The sequence below is a fragment of the Acinonyx jubatus genome, chromosome X (assembly GCF_027475565.1).
Source record: "Acinonyx jubatus isolate Ajub_Pintada_27869175 chromosome X, VMU_Ajub_asm_v1.0, whole genome shotgun sequence".
NCBI classification, from domain to species: domain Eukaryota; kingdom Metazoa; phylum Chordata; class Mammalia; order Carnivora; family Felidae; genus Acinonyx; species Acinonyx jubatus.
The window spans coordinates 4,684,995-4,709,673 of record NC_069389.1 but is presented as its reverse complement, the minus strand read 5'-3'; positions in this window follow the sequence as shown (position 1 = coordinate 4,709,673).

Genomic DNA, 24,679 nt, shown 5'->3' with positions numbered 1-24,679 from the left:
GTGGTTGGAAAAAGAGGAGTATTTTTATAGCTCTTCTGGATAAATGTGGACATTCTTCTTGGACACCACATCCACCAGAGTAGTTTGCGAACGATTACTTGAAATTTGGAATCTGTAGCCAGTATTAATAAACCTTTCATATGCTGTGATATTAAAATCCATGGGTGTACCTTGCATTTTAAGTGCATCTTTTAGCCGTGCATGATTTTGTAACATGATGTGTGATTCATGTACAAAATAATGCCTTAGTACATTCTGCAGGTCTTCTCAATTGTTAAAATCAGCACCGATCTCTTCAGAAGAGTCTTGAAGTCCTGGGAAGCCGTCAAAGATTACCCTTGGCAACCATTACTCTCAGTTGTTATTCTTGGAGGGACTGGTTCACTTTTGGTCACTTTCAAAATCAACGTGTTCCAAATCATCCAGTCGAAGTGCATCTACCATTCTTCCAAGCGGAAATGACACGCCATGAGAAAAGAGACCCATTCAGCACACAACACAAATAATGAGATGAGTACTTCCCTCCCACAGAAACCATGACATTCTGGTATCAGGAGAACTGGTTGACACACACGTCCCATTTTGTCGTGCTGAAGACTGAGAAGACATCAACTCCAGTACTGAGATTTCGTAACATTAACACAGTTTTTCTGCTTTGTCAAGGGCATTCTTGAGTGAAGCAGGCTTGTCATAAACTAATAACGCATAGCAGGGAAGAACAAACTGACAACTCACACAGTTAAGTATCACTGCACGGATCTGTGCTAAGGTCCCAGCAAATTTTGCCCTGCGCTGCTTTTTGGTTTATCTGTACAAAGTCGATCCAGTGAAAAAAGGCAAGCGGCACCTTAGCATTTTTAGTAAAATAGTTCTGACAACCCTTTGGGTTTAGAGATGCCCAGGGGTCTGTGAATCACACTTTAAGAACCCACAAGGTCATATCTTACTGGTCTTTGGTTCCTGCCAATATGTTTTTACTCTATGTAAGGTGTTTTTTTTTTCTTTTAAATTATTACCAAATAATTGTTTTCAATTTGAGAACAATTTATTAAAGTCCATGTCTGATGTTTGGAAAGCTTCTTGAGTCATGCCTGGTCTCCTCCCATGTATGAAGCCACCTGTGGTCACAAAATTTGCTACAATCCCTTCAGGCCAGGAAGACTCTTGGAAAAGGAAGACAGTAAGTATGAAAGTGTTGCAATACATAACCATCTTCTAATCCTCAGGATGAACAGTGGTAAGCCCTCATGAGCTGTGGAGTTGTGAATTATAACAAAATGATTGATCTAGAGGAGGTACTAGGTAGAAAAATTGCTTGCGTGGTGGATTTGAATTAAGTTGGGCTTGCCTGGGTGGCTCAGTCAGTCAGTTGGGTGTCCAACTTCAGCTCACATGATCACAGTTTGTGAGTTCAAGCCCCATGTCGGGCTCTGTGCTGACATCTCAGAGCCTGCAGCCTGCTTCGGATTCTGCGTCTCTCGCTCTTTCTCTGTCCCTCCCCCACTCACACTCTGTCTCTCTCTCCCTCTCAAAAATAAATAAACATTGGGGCAGCTGGGTGGCTCAGTGGGTTAAGCGGCTGACTTCGGCTCAGGTCACGATCTCGCAGTCCGTGAGTTCGAGCCCCGCGTCGGGCTCTGTGCTGACGGCTCAGAGCCTGGGGCCTGTTTCAGATTCTGTGTTTCCCTCTCTCTCTGCCCCTCCCCTGTTCATGCTCTGTCTCTCTCTGTCTCAAAGATAAATAAACGTTAAAAAAATTTTTTTTAATTAAAAAAAATATAAATAAATAAATAAATAAATAAACAAACATTAAAAAAAATTTTTTTTTAAGTTGGGCTCAGGAAAACACAGAATGAAGAGAGGCAGTGTCCATGCCAAACCATGACCAGATGTCTGCAGGGAGTCTGCTGGTGTGGGTGAACTCTAAAACCGAGTTCTAAAGAAGAATTCAAAAGGCAAGAGAAGAGAGGTTCAGAAAAGAGGAAAACACAAAGCTAATAACTTCTAAAGTCACTCTTTTGTGAGCCAACAGGTCAGAACAGCCAATTGATAACTTGGACAATACAGAGATTTTTGCTAGTGCCAAAGAATGCTGAAAGGAATGTTTCCTGTGTGCCCATCCCAACATGAATGTGTAGCTGGACTTCATCCCCCTCAGTTTCCCATACTCTTGGCATTAGAATAGACAGACCCCACAAAATGTCCCCACCTTGACACATCATTACATACTGAAGACACAGGCTGGATTGTAAACAACTCTGGAGATTGCACATGCTCTTGGGGGCCCTTCGTCCTAACCAGACTATGGTGACATCCCCTTTAGTTCTACAACCAGCTCAGGGAATAAAAGATCTCTTTGAAATAGTGATGGGTCCTACCATCCAGAAAAACAAATTCCTTTGAGAATTTTAAGTGTATACCTGCTTTATTTTTTTTAAGTCTATTACTTTATTTTGAGAGAGAGAGCGAACAGGGGAGGGACAGAGAGAGAGAGAGAGAGAGAGAGAGAGAGAGAGAGAATTCCAAGCAGGCTCTGCACTGTCAGCGCAAAGCCCAATGCGGGGCTCAAACCCATGAACCATGAGATTATGACCTGAGCCAAAGTCAAGAGTCAGACACTTAACCAATTTAGCCACCAAGGTACCCTGTGTATGGCTCCTTTAAATGCGCACCTGCATGTACATAACGTTATACACTACCAAGGGATTCGAAGACCCACCAAAGTTTATCCAGAATGTCCAGTTAAGAACTCCTATATGAAGGCTATCAGACTGATGTTTATTTCAAAGTTCAATGTCCCTAGAACATTTTTCAAGCATCTTTAATAGAATCATATTTAACTGAATATGTTGGGATACTGCAGCCCTCCCTGAGTGTATGAGGATGTTACTTCTAACTCCTTACAGTACAATACGCATCCTTCGAGTTCTGGAAACTTCCACTTGGAATACTTAATGTAGTTAATGTGGACTATACTTTAAGCAGAAGTTAGCAGCCAAAACAAGTCTGAAGTAAGTCAGCACGTCATTTCCCCTGCCAGTCTTCAGCTCATAATTATGCAAATGAAAACTTGCCTTTCACTAGAACTCATAATTCACACCCTAAAGGCTATCAGTTGACAACTGTTTATTGAAAAACTGCCACACATCCAGGGCTCTGCCAGGCCCTCCCAATCCATGGCATGGCACACTATGGAGGAACACACAATGCCAATGAAAAGTCAAGGCTCATATTAGAAGCGATCAGTGAAAAGGAAAAGACTAGGTATAATCAAGTCCTGAGCTGTGGGCTGTCAGCCAGAAGTGGTACAGAGTTCAGGGAAGAGAGATGTTTGAGTAAAGAACATCACTCCCCTGTGGCAATTGGATCTAGGCTAAATGGCTGGGGACAGAATTAAGTAACTGGCGAATTTCCATGCCTGGTCCTTGAAGGGGAGATTGTGTACTATGCTTGAAGTGTACATGGACACACTACCTGGGGTGTACAGAGTACTAGCTTGGTGAGTTCAAAGACATTTGGCATTGTTTCCACAGCACACATTCCGACGAGGGCAAAAGGAAATGCAAGATGACAAATACAGGATATACCCCATAATAGAACGGCAATGGATTTATCTTCCAGCTAAGGAATTATCTCAGAGATAGCCCTTTTTCTCCACATCTTTTTCCACTGCCCATCCAGACTAAACCAGAGATAAAGTACATTTATACACCCAACTGGACACGTTATCGTCTAGTAGTCTTCTATTAGATCGTATATAAACACCCTGAGGCATGGCCACACGCTGTGTCTGTGCCATTGTTCAGTGATTACTGAGTGTCTTCTAACTAGTCAAGAAACGCAGCCAGTATGTCAGTGGATTTGTTTATGGGGGTGCGGGGGAAGACAGACGGAGGCAGAAGAGGCAAGAATAAATACCCTATGCTTTATCTCCACAGAGAGTTCACAGGCTAGTCAACAGAGAGCTGCAGAGACAAACCATCATAAAATAGTCATTATGCTACAATGGAGCCATGTTGGAAATGCTGAAGGAGCATGGATAAGCTGTGTTGAAGTGCCAAGTACCCTACTGACACTCTGCAAATGAGAGTTTAATGAAAAAGAAGTGCTGATTGAGAGCCAAGATGCGTTCCTGCACTGCAGAAAGTACCATATCAAGGGGAAATCAATATGGAAGACAGTATTGACAGCTGATGGTGATATAACACTTAACTGACCCTCAGAAAAGTCTAACTGCTAATGAATACGTGGCATGTTCCAGGAACGCAGAAAGCTGTACTTTCTTATTTAACGGTTTGTGTAATTTTGGGAATAGGCTATGTCAGTAAACAGTAAAAAGTAGGCAAAATACCACATGTGTTAACAAAACAAGTATAAAATACGTAAGGCTTTAAACTGACAGCAAGGAAAAACCCAACGTATATGAAATAAATAACAGCGGTTTCACTTAAAAGGCAAATTAAGCCATAGTAAATTAACAGACAAATCTTTTAACCCATTACACAAATATATAGGATACAAGCACTATCTTCCATAAGAATGACTATCATTTCAAAAAAAGTTGTTTTTTCTTTTGAGCTACTGTATGGATATGCATTCCACCGTGTGGCTCCCATTTCTGTGTTTCTTGGTAGAAATGCCCTCAGGATTACATACCTTGGTCAATGTGGGTAGACACTGGATAGACAATGACAAATGATCCTGTAGCTCTATTGTACAGCTGACTTGTATTTCTCACCCCACATGCTCATTAATGACAATATTAATGGGACGGTCACTCAAATGAACAGAACATTAAAATGCTCATGGTGCAGAAAGGGCTGGAAAAGTGCACTGGCTAGTGGTTTTCTATACTGTCATTCTGTGAAAGACCAAAGGGCTGAGTTAGTAGAAAATGCCTTTGATCCGGCAAGTAAGCGAGGTTCATGCATTTTTTATTATAGAATAACTAAAAACCAGCACTTTTTTTCCCCACAAAGTCACTTATGGAATAATCTCACCCAGTCAAAATAAATTCACTTCACATTTGAGTTTTAAAACTTGCTAATTTCAAGCTCCTCATTAAGGCCCTTCTCACTCTCCCTGAGCTGAGTGGACCATAACATGAACTTTCCACTTAACTAGCATCCTTCTTTCTCCACTCATTGGCTTCTCTGTGCCACCTTTTCCCTGCCTGGAATGCCAAAGATAATGGAGCACAGGGGTGGCATGGTTGTGGATAGTTCTTAATGTTGATGATTAGCTTGTTCTCTCATAATACAGAATTCCCTTGGTTTTTTTCTTAATTAATGTTTATTTTATTTTTGAGAGAGAGAGACAGAGCGTAAGCAGGGGAGGAGCAGAGAGAGAGAGTGAGACACAGGATCCAAAGCAGGCTCCAAGCTCCGAGCTGTCAGCACAGAGCCTGAGGTGGGGCTCGAGCTCACAGATCGCAAGATCATGACCTACGCTGAAGTCAGATGCTTAACTGACTGAGCCACCCAGGTGCCCCCAGAATTCCCTTATATTATGCCTCCTAATCTAAAAAGCCCAGGTTTTTATGACTCTGAAATCCAGGCCCACCACAGGCTCACTGTCCTAACCTTAGGTCTTGGGTTTTACTATCTTACATCCTGATGGACAAACCAAGTACCTAATTAATTCCCTTATGAATGTACTATGCCTTAATGTCCTTTTTCATGACTTTCTTGAACAGAGGATGTATTTATCTCATAGACAGAATGAACCAAATGAGCCTGCAAACACCATGTCCCCCTTCCCACCTGATTTCAGCACTATGGCGCTGGACAGGTCCACACCAGTTCTGGGCCCTGGCCAGCCCCATGGTCTTGTTCTACTTAAGACCAATGGAAATTCCTGCCAGGAAGTTAACACCCTGAGGATCACCCTCAAACTTGTAGGATATGGGAATCAGTGGAGAAGTACCCTCAATTGCATATCTTTGTTTACCAAAAAAATTTACCAAAAATGTCTCAGTGAGCTTTTGTGAGAGGTTGAGCAGTGTCTTTTCTTTCTGTTCCACTTTTAATGTGAAATGGATAGTTGGTTAGCTAGGTTGATACATACAGACCTAATGTCCCACTGGCATTTCTTTTTATAAAGAAGCACAAGATTAGTGTGTTTTAGAGATACTTTTTCCGTAAGCAGTGTTTCAAAGTCAATAGCTGAAGATTTTGGGTGACTTTATATCCAGAGACTGGTTAAATAGAAAAGCAAGGGCCACTATAATTTTACCTGAAAAAGTGGTTGGAACAGAAATGGAAATTGCCATCAAACACAGAAGATTGCTTTCGTGCGATTTCTCTGTTTTATGTTCAAACACATTTATTTTCAGAAACATTGTCTGTCTTTTCCTTTCCAAGGGATCAAATTCACAACTTATTCTTGAGTCTCTTTGCTTAAATGGCCTCAGAATTAAGTTGTACAATGCCTTGCTTCTTCAAAGCGCCCACATGGTGCTCCAGTGAAATTCCTGGAGAGACCACGGGGTGTCTCTTAGAACAGACAACACCAAAGAGGCTTCACAGTTTCTCAGTGAATCCTGGATAGCAGAGCAACATCACACATATCTAACCGGAGTGCTTCATCTATTCCTTTTCTTAAAAATGCCCATGGGTAAGAAAACCGCATAATATAGCGAAGGCCTTTAGAGGTCTGTGCCTAGGATCACAGAAGGCAGCAGGATGAAAACTCAGATAAAATAACCCCACACAAAGGACTCATGGAGTTACCTACCCTGGATCTTCCATTGACACCACTTAGATGTAGCAAATTGCAGAGAAAAACCCCTATTCCACGGTACCTACTTTCCCTCAATCTCATCCTTTCTCCAAAACCACCCGATAAATTGCCTTCCAATTGCTAAAATCTCCTCGGGTTTTACAGATGACTCTCAGGCTTTGTTTCTATACAAAATCAACTCTTAAAATGACTGATCACCCACTTCCTGCTTTCCCCCTCCAACTCCCAGAGCTCAGCACCCGTGTTTACTCTTTGCCTTGTTGACTCAAGTTTCTGCTACCGTTTTTCAGATATTCCCGAAAAAAAAAAAAAACAGCAATGAAAACCCACAGCACCAGGCTTACTGGGAAAGTAGTTCTCAATTATTAATAAAAAGCAAACAAAAAACCAATATTAGTCTTCTATTCTTTGAGAAGTTAGCATTGATTATTCTCTATTCTCGCCAAATAGAAAGAAACGTCTACAGTGCAAAATGGAAATCAACTTGTGTCAACCACAATAATGGTGATATGTTCAGCATGAACCCATGGCATCCATCTAGATTACAAACCATCTCAAGCTGGTGCAAATAAACAAAGACACTCTCCATTCCCTGAGACGAAAGCAAACAGAGGCTGTTTACTCAGAGCTTGCTATAGAAAGGCAGTCAGCCACCACCACTTAAGTCTGACATAGAACCAAGGAAGGCAGTGTGGAAAAGCTTCAGGCTTAGGATGGGCAGGGACAGCAGGCTGCCGGCCCAGGGAACTGAAAAGCATAGTAGCTAGAAGGGCTCAGTCGGGGGAACACATTTCACCGTCGCTTGTTGGTCCTGAGCTGGAAGACAGGCAAAGCATTCTAGGATGACTGAAAAGGTTGAAGTTTGGACTCTGGAGGTGGTTGCTGAAGAGGTGACAGGTGTGAAAATTATGGCCATATATGTCTGTCCACTGTCCATTTGTACATTCTGTCTCTCTGGTTCATTTGGAAAGTCCTGCTACTTAAAACGAGGTACCTGGGTGGCTCAGTTGTGAAGCGTTTGACTCCGGCTCAGGTCTTGATCTCACAGTTCATGACTTCTAGCCCCGCATCCGACTCTGTGCTGGCAGCTCGGAGCCTGGAGCCTGCTTTGGATTCTGAGATTCTGTCTCTCTCTCTCTCTCTCTCTCTCTCTCTCTCTCTCTCTCTCTCTGCCCCTCCCTTGCTCATGTTCTATTTCTCTCTCTCTCAAAAATAAACATTAAATTTTTTTTTAAATGTCCAGTTAGGGTTAGTCGTGATTTATAAGAATAAAATAGATCTTAAAGAAATCATCAATTGCAGGCTCCAGGCTCCAACTGCAGACCCTGACGTGGGGCTCGCACTCATGAACCTTGAGATCATGACTTGAGCTGAAGTTGGACGCTTAACTGCCTGAGCCACCCAGGTGCTCCACTAACATGATTTCTAAACGTTTGTAGGCACTGGAGGAGATCTCAACAGTATCGTGGGCCCTTTCTTTAATTTTCTAAGTACGAAAACTGAAGAACAGAATGGAAAGCTGACTTGTCCACAACTAACAAAAGTCCTGATCTGGACCAAGTATTTGGTGCTCCAAGTGCACAAATGAAAACATAATCTCTGAAGTATTTTCATGCAGGCTGTTCTCAGGGGCGCCCCTCTGCAATTAAGCTTTACTTTAAATTTGAAATCCACATGTGAGGTCAGGTAAAACTAGACTCCTGTCCCTACATAGAGCATTGTGTAAGCAATTTCACTCCTGAGGCAAAATGGCACCACCCAATTCTGCCTAATTGTGAGAACGGGCCATTCGACAAGTAGACAGAGAACAGCACTTACTATACGATCAATAATAACACATCTTGACGGGCATATCGAATGTGTTTACAAAGCCCCCGACTTCAATAAATATTGAAGGTGCCAAAAAGCAACTATTAATTAGTTATATCTTATAATTTGAAAAAAATTAAGGTGAGCCTGTCTTATAACGAAAGACAAGAACATCTTCAGGTAATTGTCTCTGTGCCAGGGGGAGTCTTTTTTTTCTGTTTTAAGCGTTATTGACGCACCGCAGCCTCTTGTTGATTTCGTGTGCATTTTGAAAGGAGTGAAGTCTACTTCTAGAGAGGGAATCTTGCAAACAATGATCAAAGTGTGAATGTATGCCAATTCAGTGTTTCACCTTAATTACCTCACTAGTGCCTGTCAGCAGGCACTTCCAAGGTTTCGCTGATTAGCAAACGATCCCAAATAATTATTATTGCGTCTACAAGTACAATGATTCTGAGGCCTGGCTACCGGCCCAGCAAATTCATTGCCTTCCACCCCCCCCATCTGCTCCTCTGGAACTATGCCACATCCTATAGCCCAAATGCGTAGCGACCCCACCCCACCTCACTTTAAAATAAATCTCAATAAACTGGTTCCTTTAGGATGGGAGCCGGGATCTCTTGGACGGCTACAAGTCGAGAAGGTGCATAAAACTGGCGAATGGGTTCCATATGTGGTGAGAAAAACCTTCTATGCCCCTGTGGTTTCTACCACCCATCAAATGTACCTGTTCCAAATGTACAATTTTCCAATTCAAGCATATGCTCACTTTCCGAATTCACGTTTGCTGACTGAAACGGGGATTCTCCAAGCACTCAACACGGTGTTTCAAGAAAATAATTTCAAATAAATTACAAGTTGGAAGTGGCAGGTGCACACGGACTGTATTCCGTTTTGTTAGCTTGAACATGGACTAGACTTGTATCTCACACTCTAGGAAAACAATGGAGCGAAACGCAAAAACAACGTGGAATGTGATTTAAGAACTCAGACGCTGATATTAACTAAATGTGGTGTAAGCACAATAGTGTAGCAGATAATGGGATGTTTGCCATTAAAGAAAAATCTCCCTTTTTTAAAACAAAACAGTATTGGGACATCTGGGTGGCTCAGTAAATTAAGTGTCCTTTTCCTCACTTTAGCTTAGGTCATGATCTCACAGTTAGGGAGTTCAAGCCCTACTTTAGGCTCTGCGCTGACAGTACAGAGCCTCTCTCTCCCTCTCCCTCTCCCTCTCCCTCTCCCCCCCCCTCTCTCTCTCTGCCCCCCTCTGCTTGTGCAAGCATGCTCTCTCCTCCCTCTCAAAACAAATGTTTTATTTTTACATTTCTTTAAAGTTTACTTATTTTGAGAGAGAGAGAGGGAGAGAGAGAGTACATGAGTGGGGTAGGGGCAGAGAGAGGGAGAGAGAGAATCCCAAGCAGGCTGTGAGCTGTCAGCTTGAACTCATGAGCCATGAGATCAGGACCTGAGCTGAAACCAAGAGTCGAACACTTAACTGACTGAGCCACCCAGGCGCCCCTCATAAAAAATAAACACTTGAAATGAAATGAAATGAAATGAAATGAAATGAAATGAAATGAAATGAAATGAAATGAACCCCTGTCACCTGCACTGCAGAAAGATGAAGTTCCTGGGAAGTATATATTATACGTTTGTTGAATGAAGAATAAAGGAACGTGTGCATGCGTGAATGGCTACAATGAACACGGGAAAAGAAATAAAAGCCAGTTGACTCAGTGAGTCACCAGAATCCTTTGATAAGGAAGGGATGTGTGCATCGGTAACTTCTGTTGGCAGCTGTTAGTCAGATTTTGAAATCCTTCCATGAACTTGCAAGGGTTTGTGTGGTCCATATTCACAACTTACATGCCCCCCAAAGCATGTCTCTCTGACAAGGGGAGCTTAACATAAATGGCCGGGGATGGCACCAAAGGGTGATGTGAGGAGGGTCTTGGCTCGGTGGCTGCCACTTGCCAGCCTTCCAGCAAATGCCTTTTGTGACATGAGCATCCATTTTCTCATTTGTAAAATGTGTGCAGTTCAGACTCACCTTGCAGGGTGGCAGTAAGCACTCATGACAGCTGCAGTCAAGTCTCTCAAACACAGTAGGCTTGCCAACGAAGAATGGCTACTGCCATTAAAACCACTGGAATCAATTATCTTCCAATTGGCATAGGTGACTTTATGAATCTTGGCATCTAGTCTAGCAATACATCTCTCTTTGAATAAATAAATGGGCTGATATACAGCATACTTTGAGTCTTTGTCTTATCCAATTTATAAGGTAAAATATTTTTTAAATTATTTTTTAATGTTTATTTATTTTTGAGAGAGAGAGAGAGAGAGAGAGAGAGAGAGATAGCGAGCAGGAACGAGGGAAGGGCAGAGAGAGGGAGACACAGAATCCGAAGCAGGCTCCAGGATCTTAACTGTCAGCACAGAGCCAGACGTGGGGCTGGAACTCGTCAACCGCGAGATCATGACCTGAGCCAAAGTTGGATGCCCAAGTGACTGAGCCACCCAGGCGCCTCAATGCTAAGATATTTGAGTCACTCCTGCAAATCCACATAAAGCACTTTTTAATACATGGAACATATTTTCTTCGTTTGATACACAGAAGTATTTGTTATGATACAGACAACTTACATGTTTATTAATAGAAAAATGCTGGGGCTGTTTCATTTTTCCCACACAACTGTAGTTTCTAGGAAGCTGAATGCTCTTCAGTAGTTATACATTTCTTTCCATGGAAGAATTTACTAAGACAGAAAATATCAATTGAACACAGGGTAAGTGATTCCACGTCATTGAGCAACTTGATAGAGGTACACTATCAGAAGTCTCCTTTAAACATTATGGTTTAAAAATACTATTTAATGTAAAATCCCAAAGGTTAAATGAGACCCTTGATCAGGAAGTGAACTGTAGACTGCGATAATAGGAAATTATTGATGTAAAATGATAAAACAAGATTTTTAACTAACTATTTAATCTCAAGCAGGGGTGCCTGGGTGGATCAGTCAGTTGAGCATCCAACTTCGGCTCAGGTCATGATCTCCTGGTGTGTGAGTTCGAGCCCCACGTCAAGCTCTGTCCTGACAGCTTGGAGCCTGGAGCCTGCTTTGGATTCTGTGTTTCCCTCTCTCTCTGCTCCTCACCCGCTCACACTCTGTGTGTGTCTCTCTCTCAAAAATAAATTCCAAACATTTAAAAAAAAATGATAAGCTCTTTCTGCCATCTTGGAGCCTGTGGAAGCCTCATGGGAACAGGACTCCTAAAACAACCGATATGTCTAGAAGGCTGTGGTCCAAAGCCATTTTTGCTGGCTGTAAGCGGGGTCTCTGGAACCAGAGGGAGCACACAGCGCTTCTTAAAATTGAAGGTGTTTATGCTCAAGATGAAACTGAGTTCTATGTAGGCAAGAGATGCACTTCTGTGTACAAAATAAAGAACAACACAGTGACTCCTGATGGCAACGGAATAAAACCAGAGTAGTCTGAGGAATTAAGTAACTCGTGCTTATGGAAACAGAGGCAAGGTTTGTGCCTAATTCCAAAGCAACGTTCCTTCTAAAGCCATTGGCCACAGAATCTGTGTGATGCTGTACCCTTCAAGGATTTAAACTAGCTGAAAATTAAATACATAAAGGTGTAGATTTGTTCTCTTGCATTCTTGTTAAAAATTTTATAAAGAAAAAAAAAAAAGATTTGCTCTCAAGCATGTCCTAAATGAGGTTCAGGAGTCAGACAGTGCTGGTACCTACCCATGGAAACATGTTTCTATTAGCAAAATTTTCCTCAATCCAGAGTTTAAGGAGAAAAACAAAATCACTTGGAATTTTGCATGCCTTACTTTACAGACGAGGAAATAGGCTGAAGAGACTGTGTCCTGCCTGAGGTTCTAATGACAAATGGAAGAGTCTAAATGAGAATCCAAATTAAACGAGAATCCAGTTCACTTACAACTTGTGTGTCTCTTAATAAGCTATGAGGAGGTAGGAGAGGCACCATAATTAAAATCACCAGACATGAGAATAGGGTTTGGAACCTTCTTCCACCAAACTTCAGTATGGAGTTTTGCTCCCCACCATGCGACATCAAACATTGTATTATCGTTTCACGGGCTCTGAACACCAACTCTGCTGTACTCAGAGCTGAATTTAGATTCAGGCAAGCTCCTATCCCATTAGGCTTCTGATCCAAATTATGCTCTTTTTTTGGTTCAAAGTAGATGAGTTCTATTCTTTGCTCTATGAGGTATACTGAACTAATTCAAGGAAGTCATAATTTGGGTAAAATGCCTTTTCTTCCAGCACTATACGTTGGTAAACGTTGCTTTTAGATGTGGAAAAGCACTGGTGAGTCAATCTTCGAGTGCTGACATCCTAGGTTAAATTAATTTAGAATATTCATCAACGATGGAATAGTTAATAGAGTGTTCCTCTTATTGAAATAGCCTCACTTCGAAGAAAATACCATGGTTTCGATGTAGTCTATATTTTGCTATTTTTGGTGAAACGCTCTTACTTGAGTGGCCATTTACAGAAAATGAATATGGTTTTAAAGCATTTTTATAAAGATGAATTTGCTTCCAGCTGTATACCACCTCATCAACGTATTAGGAAAACCACCTTATATTGTAAATGTCTGCCCTTTTGGCTCTTTCAAAGTTTCCTAACAAAACCAGGAAATCCAACTGTGAGAAATAGCTCAAGATGACAAAGCCATGGTTTTCATGATGTGTGAAGAAGGGTAAGAACTTGCAAATGAAGGGACGTTTCATCAGTGGAAACAGAATCTGCCAGAACATAACACTTAGGCTTCCTGATAAAGAAGAGGTCAGTCTGCAGTTAACAATCCTTACGCATATCCTGTGTGCATAGTTGGGCTGGTAAAATAGAAAGAAAAAAAAAAGAGAGAGAAAGGTAGAGGGGAGAAAAAGAAGAGAGAGACTAGTGAAATATTTGTAAGCATAACCTCACAGTCAGTAGGTCAAAGAATTTATTGTAACATAGAAGTCCAAACGGAGTAGGACGCCATTCAGACTTCAGTTGGCTGTTTTCCAGTGTGGTCACACACGTTTGAGGAGCAAAAAAGACAAACGTGTGTGACTAAATAGGAAATGTAAAACTCACAAAACAATCTCTATAAATCTGGGATATAAAATAAGCTTCGATCATCTAGTTAATGATAAACACTTTATAAGGGAAATTTCAAGAAGCTATATACCATCTGTTTGGCTGGTCTGGAAGTCAGCTAATAACTTGTGGATGGAATTTCTGATTCAATATGGTGATTTAAGTCACACATTTGCCTCCCTCCGTTCCTTCCGGGATGCTACTGAAATGACAATCAAGTTATAAAAGATAAATGCCAAGTCTATGGTAGGGTCAGAAAGAAGGGAGGTTACCACCAACTTTCCAGAACATTTTCAAATGGAAATGAGACGATACGAGTATATAAATGATAACGGAAGCTTAGAAGTGCTGCATGTGGGACCTGTAGATAGTATGCATCGAGAATCATGGGGGTACAGTGGCATCTGGGTGGCTCCCTTGGGTTGAGCATCCGACTTCAGCTCAAGTCACAGTCTCATACTTTGTGGGTTTGAGACCCACGTCAGGCTTTGTACTGATAGCACAGAGCCTGTTTCCCACTCTCTCTCTGCCCTGGCCCCACTTGTCCTCTCGCTCTCTCAAAAATAAACATTTAAAAAAAGAATCATGGGGGCACACACACACATACATAAAATGAGTATCTATGCAGGTTTGCCTGATAGCCCTTCACCCCACTGTGGTTACAGATCAGCTGCAGACTTGCTTTGTAAATAGGGAGAGACTTTCATGGAAGAGCCCTTGATGTAACTGTGGATGCAAAAAGAGGAAACACACACACACACACACACACACACACACACACACACACACAAGGAAATTTGAGATTATTCTTGGGGATATATAAAATGAAATGAGAGCTATTCCGGAATGAAAAAAGCTCGGGATCCTTAGTTTGCAGGATGAAGGCATCCTTTCTTTTGCTTTTACTCAGACCCTAAGAGTGCCTATGTGAACCCCATGTGTCCCCTCAGAGGAACCCATCTGTTGACGGGACCTGTCATCCCCATATCTATGAAGACAGTCTGTTAGAAACAGAGCCATCTGGTTGGAAAGCAGTCACTCCAACTACTCACATTAATCCACTCAGTCTCTTATTCAATAATATGAACGGCTCAAGGAAAACAATCAGCTGGTAGAAAACCACAGAAGCCCAAAGAAGATAACGCATAAGTTATAACCAAGATGGCAAAGAACAACTAAAAATATATTTTCTTCTTCTGAAAGAAGATCCTCTTAAAATCTAATTAGTATCTTAAGGGACACTTAAGAGTATGTTCCATTAAGGAAAATGACATAAGGTTAGCCAAAAAAAATGCTACAGTGAATGACCGTTACTAGAAATAAATAAAGTTCATGGAAAATCTCACCACAGAATGAGAATAGCTGGAGACTAAATTTATGATCCATAGGATAAAACTGAACAAATCTTCTAGAACATAGAGCAAAAATTACAGAGAAATAGAAAGTAAATTGAAGAGGCATAGAGGGGAGATCAAGGAAGTAAAATACTAAACTCAGAGGATTTCGGGAAGGAGGGTACCCAGAGCAGAGAGAGGCAATGAATTAAATTTTGGAATAATTTAATCATTTGTAGAAGAAATGATTGCACCTTCAGATGGAATGAGAATAAGGCAGCCTAATGAAACAACAGCCACACCACACCACATTCTGATGAGTGTCCAGAAACACACAATGATAAGTAAAAATTCTAAAGGCTTAAAGAGAAGAAAGGGGGTGAAGATATTTCCTTAAAACACGTCTTATCACATCCTTGGGGACTCGAAGGCATAAGCTAGGACTTCAAAGTTCCGAAGGAAAATGTGTTTGCACCAGGACTTTTTTTTTTAAAGTAAGCTCTACACCCAACATGGGGCTTGCACTCATGACCCCGAGATCAAGAGTCTCACGCTCTTCCGACTGAGCCAGCCAGATGCCCCTGTATCAGGATTTTATATCCAAACTACTGCACAGCACGAGAGCTTTTTTCAATCGTCAAAGTCTCACAATGTTTATGACACATAATGCTTCTTTCAAAAACAAATCCATGGGGCACCTGGCTGGCTCAGTTGGTTGAGTGTCCGACTTAAGCTCAGGTTGTGATCTTGTGGTTCGTGGGTTCGAGCCCCGCATCAGGCTCTGTGCTGACAGCTCAGAGTCTGGAGGATGCTTCAGATTCTGTGTCTCCCTCTCTCTGTTCCTCCCCTGCTCATGCTCTATCTCTCTCTCTCTCTCAAAAATTTAAGGGGAGACACAACACATTCAAACAACAATGTAAAGGATATTCAGTGGAATACTTCACAGCAATACAAATAAATGACTGATAACGGCATTATCGTTTGGCGCGGGGGGGGGGGCGGGGGAAGAGGGGGTGCTGTGGTGGTTCAGCACATTCAGAACAGACCTTCCGACAAACCAATGTTCTGGTTTCTTACCTCGGCGGTAGTGACTCCCCGTCTGTTGATTTTGTGAAAATTCATGAAGCCGGATACTTATTACCAGTGCACTTTTCTATGTGTTTCTACTACAAGAAAAACTTCACTTCAAATACGAGTAAATAAAATGATTGCCTCTTATGTGCCACAAAATCTCTGAGGTTGTCAGAGTTCATGACGCTCATTTTACAGTGAGAAAACTAAGCATCCAAGCGTGAAGGAAAAGGCGGACCCAGCACGCAGAAGCGGCTTTTCTCATCACTAATCTATAGGTTGAAAGCCTGCTTAGGGATGGCAGAGGCTAACAGAAAGTATGCCAACCACTCTCCTAACAGCGTAGGATGGTTAAGTTATGTGGACATCACTGTGATCTATTAGGGCCATAGAAAACTCCCTTGAAGACTGAAATAAGCACGTTCAAGGAAAACAAAGGGATGAGCTTTTAAGACTGAAGGTACCAAGTCAAGTAGACCACTGACCAGCACAGGAGGATGTTGTTCATGTTCATGCTTCCCATGAACCCCGGTGGGACTCAGGTACAGATATCCACCTGTCTTCATGAGCCCTGGTGGGATTGAGGTACAGATATCCACCTGTCCTCTCAGGTACATGTATCCACCTGTCTCCCATGAACCCTAGTGGGACACAAGTACAGGTATCCCCCTGTGTCCCATGAACCCCGGTGGGACTCAGGTACAGGTATCCACCTGTCCTCTCAGGTACATGTATCCACCTGTCTCCCATGAACCCTAGTGGGACACAAGTACAGGTATCCCCCTGTCTCCCATGAACCCCGGTGAGACTCAGGTACAGGTATCCACCTGTCTCACACTCACCAAGATGCTCCTAAGAGCTGGACGTGGCGAATCACAGTGTCTCGTTCATCAGGTATGTTCACCTGTCCCAGGCGTGAAACGTCCCCTCAGCAGGTCTGGTCAGTGTCCTTCAGAGTTTTGTGTGAAGTTCAGAGTAATGAAGGAAAGCAGAATATGCTACCCCAAAATAGACCTCTCTGGCATACAGAATTTCTTGAGCTTATTTTGAGCAACAGCAGATTCAGGAAAAGCTCTGAGAACAGTAGAAGGTACTGTTTTGAAAGGGTAATTTACATTTATAAAGGAATCTTCATTTGCAAAGGTGTCTGCGTCTCAGTACCAAGCAAAGGAGAGTTAAGTAGAGAATCTTACCAGTGGAAAAGGCACCAACTTAAATCTGCATAAAACACGCTTACCCTTGTTTACCTTTCCTTGAAGCCCCACCATAATGCTCCCAAGCACGTGCGCGCGCGCGCGCGCGCACACACACACACACACACACACACACACACACCCTTTCTTTAGCTGAAGATGGTTAAGTTGTTGGCTTTGGGAATGCCCTACGTATACAGGAGATAGGTTGCTACACTTCTATTTGTTTTTCTCTTGTTAATCTGTCTCTTTGTACAGAAGTCTGTGCCAAGAAGTCAGGAGGGTAGAAGGAAATTTATTTTCCCTCCCATACAGCGGGAGTCCCTTCTCCTATCATTGGAGTCCCTAGGCATCGAACATGATTGCTTCGAGTGACCAGCGGCCATCTCTCCTAACAAGTGGAAGTGCTGTCTCTACAGAGGACGGACTGACCAACAGCCTGCCCCAACAGGGGACACAGACCTGTGAGAGCCACTCGTGCGGAATATTCTGGCCTTGGGATCTTACCTGTCCTTTTCTGGTGAAGCTCCTGTGTGCTGGGGATCTCTCCGTGGCAACCCCACCCCCCACCCTCCGAGCCTCACTAATGGAAATATCATAAGTGAGAACGTGATACCATTTGCTGGTCACACTGGACGTATGTTGAGTAGACACTGCCTAATCCCGCTTTCAATCGATGAAATCACGTTTCTCTGTCACATGAAATACATTTGATTGACTAATACCAAGGAGCTACAGAAATTTCAAACTAAGAAAACAATAGTGGGGGAAAAAAAGATCCAAAACAGATTCTGAAGCATGAGATGAGATTAACACATGAAAGCGAAGCTGTTCTTAAAAGTGCCTGCAAGCTTCCCTACGGAACCTGGGTCAGGGCAGAGCTGTGAGCAGCTACGCAAAAACAACGGCAATTTGTGAGGATAATCTGTCCCTCTGTGAATAAACTCATCCCCCCTAAGGCACAGCGACATTAGCTCTGGGAGGGATTTGTAGCTCTGCGTGCACTGTAAACTCACATAGTACGTGCTCAATACACGTTAGTTGAAGGAATCATATATGATTCTCAATATATTCTGCATCGCCCACCAGGGAATTCATAAGCTCGACTTATGAGCCCCTATACTGTGAGCTGAAGGATCCCACAATGCGCACTCCAAAATAGGCCTCTTTGGCATATAGACTTTGAGCTAAAGGAGTGGAGAACCAGCCAGTCAGGACAAGCCCCTTCCCTACCTCGGACTACTTCAAACTGAGTACGTAAATGTCCCCTTCGGTAAAGGACAATTGATAAAGGAAATTTCCATGGGTCAAGATGCCTCTCACTGGAAAGAGTATTTCTTACCACCTGAGAGACTCTTATCTGCATAACAAGACCACACCTACTCACCATAGATTTTTTTCCTCCTCCCCTTCCGTAACTTGCCTGGCCACTAGAAGCCTGAAACGTCTTTATCTGAAGATGGGAATGAAGTCACAAACATCTGGCTGCATCCTTCTGTGGCATTTTCGCTTGTGGCCTTCCATGTTTATATGCGTAATTAAAAATGGATTTTCCCTTGGAGCGCCTGGGGGGGGGGGGGGGGCGGGCCTCAGTCAATTGAGTGCCTGACTCTTGATTTTAGCCCAGGTCATGATCTCCCAGTCTTCAGACCAAGCCTCACATCAGGCTCTGCACTATGCGTAAAGCCTGCTTGGGGTTCTTTCTCCCTCTCTCTCTGCCCCTCCCCCTTTGCAATCTCTCTCTCTCTCTCTCTCTCTCTCTCTCTCAAAATAAATAAATGCATATTAAAAAAAAACAAAAATAGGGGCGCCTGGGTGGCTCGGTTGGTTAAGAGTCCGACTTCAGTTTAGGTCATGATCTCACGGTCCATGGGTTCAAGCCCCGCGTCGGGCTCTGTGCTGACCGCTCAGAGCCTGGAGCCTGTTTCCGATTCTGTGTCTCCCTCTCTCTGTGACCCTCCCCCATTCATGCTCTGTCTCTCTCTGTCCCAAAAATAAATAAACGTTAAAAAATAAATTAAAAAAAAAACAAAAACAAAAATAAAACAATAAAAATGGATTTTTCTCTTGTTCATCTGCTCCATGGGCAGAAATTGTGTGCCCTTAAGGATTCTGCCTTACAGATGCACATATAAGGCGCATGTTAGTGACGGCATGTGTGCATGAAGTAAAGCATTGACAAGACAAGTAGGACTGGTGGGACTCTGCATTAGAATGATACATTCTAGCTGCATCATAGTTGCTGGGTTTTCAGAGAAGACAGATTTAGGCTGGGGGACAAAAGAGTGAAGAGTAAACCCCCCCGGATGAAAATTAAAACCAAAAAGGAAATGACAGAGGACAGAGCCCTCCCGTCAGCGCGGAAGCATACAAGGACGAAAAACAAACAATCTGGAGTACTGGGGAGAAACAAGGCATGGTATCAGTTAAGCCGGAGGAGGAGAGGAAGTACAGAAATACGATGGACTGTTCATTGTCCTCTGTCACCGGAACCCTGCCCTGCACGGGCCCACACTGATCTCGGATATTGCTATTGTCAGTGAGGGACTACTAACAGATATTCACTCTCTGTCTTTTATTACAACAGGCAGAGAGACGAGTGCATTATCTATGGGACGGCATAGTCAGGCTTCCTCTTTCCGGGCTCGTGATGTTCCTGGGGCCAGGGCCTCCCTCCTCACCAAGAGGCACCGGCCCAGGTGTAACGTCCCCTGAAAGCTGGCACCCAGCACAAGGGGGTGGTCGCCCCCAAAAGGAGCCACCACGAATACCTGCGGTGTCACTCCCTCCCCCAGTCCCCCCATGCCCCTTCCCCATATGTCACGTGGAAAGGACAAACAGTACAAGCTGGGGTCCCACCCACAGCACGAAGCACAGGGTCCCGTGTGGCCAGCCCACCACACCTCTCCCCAAGACACTGGGTCAGGACTGTCCACCCAGTGTGACCCTGTGCTCTCTGTCAGGGAGCCGTGCCCGAATGCTCAATTGCCTAACTCTGATCAGATTGCTAGAACGTGGTCTGGAGAGAGAACGGAGGTGACCCTCATGCAGACTCGTCCTATGTACATAACACATTCTGTGTGCAAAATGTTTGGCTTCAGGGAAGGTTCCAGTAAGTCTTCTCTTTGCTCTCAATTCAGAATGCAAAGAGACAGCTCCAAACAAGGGAAAATTAATTTCCCTACGAGCCCATTTCCTGGAAAGTTACTTACACATTTACACACATGCGTATATAAATGTGGCTGCATCTGGAGCCTAGGTTAGCTCAAATAGTTGATACACATTGGGAAAGGGGTTGGTTTTAGTCATAGTAGATATATCCAGATCGTACATTTATGTGTACACATATGCCATACACACACATGCACACACACGCACACATGAAGCATACAAGGATTACATAACAGGACGCCTGGCTGGCTCAGTCAGTGGAACATGCAACTCTCGATCTCAAGATTGTGAGTTCGAGCCCCACACTGGGTGTAGAGATTACTTAAAAAAAGAAAGCAAAAAAATAAAAAAGAAAAGAAAAAGAAAAAAAACAAAGCATTGGGACTTCTGGGTGGCTCAGTCAGTTAAGTGTCAGACTTCGACTCAGGTCATGATCTCACAGATCCTGAGTTCAAGCCCCACATCAAGCTCTGTGCTGACAGCTCAGAGCCTGGAGCCTACTTCAGATTCTGTGTCTCCCTCTGTCTCTGGCTCTCCCTCTCTCTCTCAAAAATAAACCAACATTAAAAAATTTTTTTTAATTAAAAATAAAAAATCATTATATAATATATATACAACATCACATCAAAGTAAAAAGCATTGTTATATACATGTATTGTCATATAACATTGTATATAGCACTACAATAAATTGTAACATTATAGGGGCGCCTGGGTGGCTCAGTCGGTTAAGCGGTCGACTTCGGCTCAGGTCATGATCTTGTGGTTTGTGAGTTCGAGCCCCCCGTCAGGCTCTGTGCTGACAGCTCAGAGCCTGGAGCCTGTTTCGGATTCTGTGTCTCCCTCTCTGTCTGACCCTCCCCCGTGCATGCTCTGTCTCTCTCTGTCTCAAAAATAAATAAACATTTAAAAAAAAATTGTAACATTATAAATGTCTATAACATGTGACATATATTATGTATTATAAATAATATGTGTATATATACACACACACACACACACACACACACGCCTGTGTATACATATATGAAGGCATATGTACATATTATATAATACATATACATCAATATATCGTAACATTATAACATCTATGTTATATGTTGTCATAAACTACATATTTCCATTTATGTTTAAATATATATTTGTATTTCAGTGAGAAATTCAATTTGTTCACTACCTTCCTCAAGAAGTTCTCAAGTTTTTTTTTTTAATTTTTTTTTAACATTTATTTATTTTTGAGAGACAGAGAGAGGCAGAGCATGAGCAGGGGAGGGGGAGAGAGAGAAGGAGACACAGAATCTGAAGCAGGCTCCAGGCTCCGAGCTGTTTGTTAGCACAGAGCCCAGTGCGGGGCTCGAACTCACAAACTGCAATACCATGACTTGAGCCGAAGTTGGACGCTCAGCTGACTGACCCACCCAGGTGCCCCAGAAGTTCTCAAGTTTGAGGGGTGTCTGCGTGGCTCAGTCGGTTGAGTGTTCAACTTCAGCTTAGGTTGTGATTTCATGGTTTGTGAGTTTGAGCCCCACATCTGGCTCTGCACTGACAGCTCGGGGCCTGCTTGGGGTTCTCTCTCTCTGCCTGTCTCTCTTTCTCTCTCTCTCTCAAAATAAAATAAACTTAAAAAAATACATTGAATAAAAAGAAGTTCTCAAGTTTGACAATTTTTGAAAGTGGCTGAAAGAGGTCCACTCTCCATTATTATCTGTACACAGAACCAGTATCTTTTTCCCAGCACTTTGCTAATGGGAGTCACAGAAATGAAGAGAAAAATCTAATAAAACAAGTCATTTTCTTCCTTTATTTTTGGCAGTTCTACACCGTAGAAAACTTTAAATCCTCTCTGAAGCTTAAGAAGAGTTCTGCAGTGGCCTTCACTGACCTCATTTCCCCCCTGTGCTCTGCTTTTGGGTTCTGCACAAGCATAGTTGATATTCTGCACCAAAAAAAAAAAAAAAAAAGCAATTTTTTCATCTTCCTTGTTCTAAAGGACATACAATGAATCTCTGGACAAGTTTTGAAACATTCGTATGTCCTCGAGGAAGATGTGCTCATGACAAAATGAAGCAGATATTTTTTAAATGAGGAGAGAAGAAAACACAAGACACCAAAATCATAAAATTATGGAAATTATGCAAATATCTGTTACAATTCAGGCAGGATGAATTAACAGTCTGGATTCCTGCACAACGAGTTTCTGCACAACATAGCACGAATTTCTGGATTCCTGCACAACACAGCACGTAGGGAAGGAAAAATCTTTTTCCTTCCACCCTCCTAGTTTCATAGATCTCGAAAGGGGAGGAAAAATCTTTTTTCCTTCCACCCTCCCTCCTAGTTTCATGGATCTCAAAAGCCATCATCGGTGGGATTTATGGACGGTCTTTGGTCATCTGAGAACTACCAGGGGAGTACGTTTCCATGGAGAGCCAGAGCCGGTGTGGCCATCAGATGCCAAGGGACGCACTGCAACTCTCTCAGTGCCCTGATCAGAGTGGGTCAGCTTTTTCCACGGAGGACATCAGAAGAGAAGCAGACATTTTCAGTAGAGTATCCTCCCTGGATCCCCCTGTATAATTTCTTCATCAAACCCTGGATCCCCCTGTATAATTTCCATGCCTTAATCCCTGAGACTATGAATATGCCAAAAGGGACTTTGCAGATATAATTGCGGTTACTCATCAGTTGACTCTAAAATCGGGAGATTATCGATGTAGGCATCCTGGTAGGGATCAGGAAGGTTCCATGTAATCACATAAGCTCTTAAAAGCAGAGATAAGAGGGGCACCTAAATCTGTTGGGCATCTGACTTCCGCTCAGGTCATGATCTCACAGTTCATGGGTTCGAGACTCGCATCAGGCTCTGTGCTAACAGCTAGGAGCCTGGAGCCTGCTTCAGATTCTGTGTCTCCTTCTTTCTCTGCCCCTCCACTGCTCATGCTCTTTCTCTCTCTATCAAAAAATAAGTAAACATCAAAAAAATGTTTAAAGCAGAGATAGGAAAGGAAGTCAGAGAAATTCAAAGTATAAGAAGGATTTGGTAATGAAGGGGGCATAAGCCAAGCAGTGTAGGTAACCTCTGGGACCTGATAATGACTTCTGGGTGAAAGGCAGCAAGGAACCAGGGACATCAAGCCTTCTATCACCTTCAGACCAATAATCTGAGTGGCATTAGAAGCAAATCCCGTCCCACAGCACCTGCAGGTAAGAGCCCAGCCTCGTGAACACCCTGATTGCAGATTTCTGAGACGCTAAACCCCAGAGAAGAACCCAGCCAAGCCCACCCAGACTCCTCACCTACAAAATAAAATGAAGTTGTTTGCTACTGCTGAATGTGTGGTAGTTTGTTATGTCATGGAAGCAACAGAAATCAACCCCAAAATGGTAAAGTAGAAACAGAATGGTTGCTGTTGACCCCGCAGCTCCTCTGACCTGACCTCTCCACTGAGGCACATCGAACTGGTCAGGATCATAGTACTGAGCTCTTTCCTGCTGAGAAATCCCAGCAGGGATTCACCTCCTGACTCTCAAACACCTGCCTGCTCCTACATTCTCCCTTTCCTAAGGCCAGCCCCTTTGGTTAAATGTTTGCAGAGCAAAAACTAACGGGGAAATTTCTAACTTCAGTTGCTATCTTGCTTCCCTTCATCAAGGTGAAGATTAAAACCCCACACTCAATCATCTTGTCTTCTTGGCCTCTTTGTCCTTGATATGACCAAAATTGATAGATTCCACTATGAATTTTTATGTTGGTCTTCCAATTGAATCATAACCTAGTAATTTCCTTGTCTGAGCAACTCTCTTTATTCGGTCATCTGTTTCTTCCACACTTTTGTGAGCAAATAGAAACACTGGGGATAAATATATAAGAACAGTCGAGAGAGGGATAAATCATAGCAGATTTTCCTTCAACTTGCACTAACATTCAAGCTCCTCACCACCACCTCAAGGGCTCCTCATAAACTGGTCTCTACTAATATCCACCTCATGATTCTTGCCTCTCTCCCTTTTATCCACTGTTTTCTAGACAGAGGACTGGCTTTCCTGTTAAGCAGTCAACTATAGCAGCATGCCCTAAGTGCTGAATTAATCTGCTTACCTAGGAGGGGCACTACTGGGAAGTCCTCTCCCCTCCCCCAGGTTCTTCAGGCCTCAGGAGGTTCTTTTATTTTCCTAATAGGGTCAAGAGGAAAAGGCCACAGTTGGGGCCATTATGATATT